At 54.2% G+C, this 2,933-nt stretch overlaps 1 pseudogene across 1 annotated transcript; it reads right to left on the reverse strand.

The window, feature by feature from the left end:
- Positions 1-448: 448 nt before the first annotated feature.
- On the reverse strand, positions 449-1,881 carry LOC308522025 (double C2-like domain-containing protein gamma; annotated as a pseudogene). The gene is made up of 6 exons: positions 1,557-1,881; positions 1,315-1,393; positions 1,170-1,240; positions 882-991; positions 663-802; positions 449-532 (listed from the first exon to the last, which is right to left on the reverse strand). The product of its transcript is annotated as a double C2-like domain-containing protein gamma (transcript).
- Positions 1,882-2,933: the final 1,052 nt, after the last annotated feature.

Raw genomic sequence — 2,933 nt, forward strand, 5'->3', positions numbered from 1 at the left:
GTGTTCCTGTTTAAAACACAGCGTTAAGAGGGGGAGCAAACATATGCCATATACGCCAGGTCCCTTGAAACATAAGCTGTGCAGAAGTTTCTTTCCTGCAGCGACTGTGTCAAGCAGCAAGGGCGGACCGGCTTCCGGCAAGCTACCGGCCCCAGGAGTGGCACCCACGTTGACCCCTGGGAGCAGACAGTGAGCCGCACCTGTCCATTCTCTCCTGCCCTCCCAGCTGCTCTGGCTGGAGACAAACCCTATCAGTTCCAGCACCTGCCTCCAGGTGGCCTGGGTCCCTGCCCCTGCGGGCTTTGCGTATCCCAGTGCCCCACACATCCTCTGGCCTAGCTGCCCCCCAGGGCTCCGAGCACTCGTAGAACATATGGGGGTTGGCCTCAGTGTCTCCAAGCCCACCTCCCCATCTGCCTGATGCCCGTGTACCCCAGGCCTGTCCCCTTCACATCCTGCTCAGTTCTACTGTCCCACGCACTTCATACAGGGACATGCCCCGGGATGTGTCCAGGCACTCTGACCTATTGATCTGAAAGAGCAGAGAGCCTGGTCACCTTAGCCGGACACTACCCAAGTTTCCCTCCCTGCCCCCCGCTCCAGCTCCCCCATCACAAGATTGCTGGACCCCAAAGCCCCACCTCGTGCGCCACCCGACTCACCAGCCTCCGCTTCTCCAGACACACACTGAAGCTCCTGGCTCGGTTGGGCACCAACTTCCTCATGGGCACCCGCAGCTCCCCCCAGGGGAGGCACTCGCCGCCGCTTTGGCCGCAGCCATGGCTCCTCACACGCACACAACCTGGTGGCCACCCAAGTCAGACCTGGGCAGGCAAGCCCCACTCCACCCTGTTCCCTCGGGGCCCAGCCTCAAGCCTCACCGCAGGGTCTTGCGCCCAGCGTCCTGGTGGGTGAAGCCGTGATAAGTGAGCATCTCTTCCCAGACAGGCCCCCTTGTGCCCCGAACTGTGAGTGTCCTCAGCTGGCTGGTCTGAGGGCCAGGCAGGGAGGGTCAGGGCCTCCTCGGTCCCAGGGCTCCACACTGGCCACCTCCCCGATAGAACCCCCAGTTGTGCAGCCTGATGCCCAGGCCTTGTGGGGAGGATCCGGCCAGGACGGGTGAGTGTGTGGCTGAGGGGCAGCAGCAGGAACCTGGGTCTTGCCCTCACCTTGCTGGCCCCTGGCAGCAGATTGGCTTTAACATAGGTGTCTAGGGAGCCTGAAGCTGGTGGTTGAGGCCCTAGGAAGAAACAATAGATATGGGAGAGGCCTGTGGCCCAGGCCCACGGCTCAGGGACCCCCGCCCATCCTTACCTTGGCACGGTGAGCCGTGCAGTGCAAGGTGCTGTTGTCGCATCAAAAAGAAGTGTGAACTCGAGGGTGCCCAGGGTAGCTAAGGGCAGGTGGCACGCAGGTCAGTTCCTCTGGCACCCTGCCACCGTGGCACCATGCCTCCTGCCCTGGCCCTCACAGGTCAGATGCCTGGGATGCCTGAGACCCCATCCTGGCTGGGCTGGGCCAGGCCCAGGGTGTCCTCATCCCCTGCCCCCACTCACCGCTGTCATCTGAGTCTCCCTCTGACTGGGGGTCTGGCTGCGGCTGGGGTGCAGAGCTGGCAGGAGACACTGCAGGGTGTGGGTCTGGGACACCCGGGGCAGGCTCAGCAAAGGGGTAGAAATGCGGGAGGTAGTCAGAAATGAGGGGGATGGGCTGGATGGGTCCCGGGTTCACATCGATGGCCATGTGCTCCTGCATGCTCACCCGCTGTGGGTGCCTCCAGCCCGCTGCCGCAGTGCCCGCCATGGGGGCTCAAGCAAGGGGAGGGGACTCAGACAAGCCCCCTTGGACTGGATATGAGGGGGCCACATGAAGCCGAGACATGGTGAAGAGGCATCACTGAGGGTGCTGAGAAGGGTCCTGGGTGGCAGCCGGGGACCTGAGGACAGAGGGCAGGGTTGGGTGGGTGGGAAAGAAGTGGGGGGCTTGAGCCTGGAGGGGGACCCCGTGTGCTAGCAGCACCTGCTGGGCTACTTACCTGAGAGCTCCGCCACCTGGCTCTGTTCGCTGCTGGCACTGGATATCCATGGTGAATATTTTTATGTGCTCTTCATATTTTGAAAAATATAAAGAATAAGTCATGTGATGTCCCCAAAGAGTTTATAGTCTTCTTTGGGAGAAAAGATATATATAGAAAATAATCAGATTATAGTCAAAGACAAACAACTTGTACTTAAAGATCTATATCTCCCCACTCAACTTTTTTTTTGCCTATATTAAAAGACAGGTTAGGCAGAGATATGAATTCAACTCATATGTGTAAACCCACTGGTATCCATTTTTAAAACAATCTACTCTTTACCATGTTTGCATGTCAGCTTATTGAAATGGAGACAAGAATGTACAAAGCATATTCATGGACCCATGAGCTGTCAGTTTTATCTGTAGCATACGAACTTTGTAGAGTGTTTTAGAAGAATAACCCTAAAAAGATATGGCCTATCCACATTGTAGAGTATCTTAAAAGCAAAGCTCTGGCTAGGTTTACTTTAACAGACTGAAACATTGCCCAAAAGCAGTCAAAATGACTGCATCGTGAAAGAATACTATCGGAGCACTCTTCACTTAGGTTCCTTAGCTTTTCCAATAACTCACTTCTATTCGACATTTCTTTCATGAATTTAGGGCGCAAAAGAAATAAAATAACAACTTATTAGAACAAGTATCACTGCATAAAGATTCGAATAACACGTACTAGTTTAGCTTATTGAGCAACTGCAACTTATCAAGTATCGACAATTTATCATGTACTTGTATGTTATCATGTGACGGTAATCGAAAAAAAATGAAAACTGTTATTTCAATACAGAGCCGAACTGGTCATATAACAAATTTACTCAATTCAATAATAAGAGTCATTTGATTATTTAAAATTT

This window comes from Myotis nattereri (genome assembly GCF_964212035.1).
Source record: "Myotis nattereri genome assembly, chromosome: 7".
In the NCBI taxonomy this organism is placed as follows: Eukaryota; Metazoa; Chordata; class Mammalia; order Chiroptera; family Vespertilionidae; genus Myotis; species Myotis nattereri.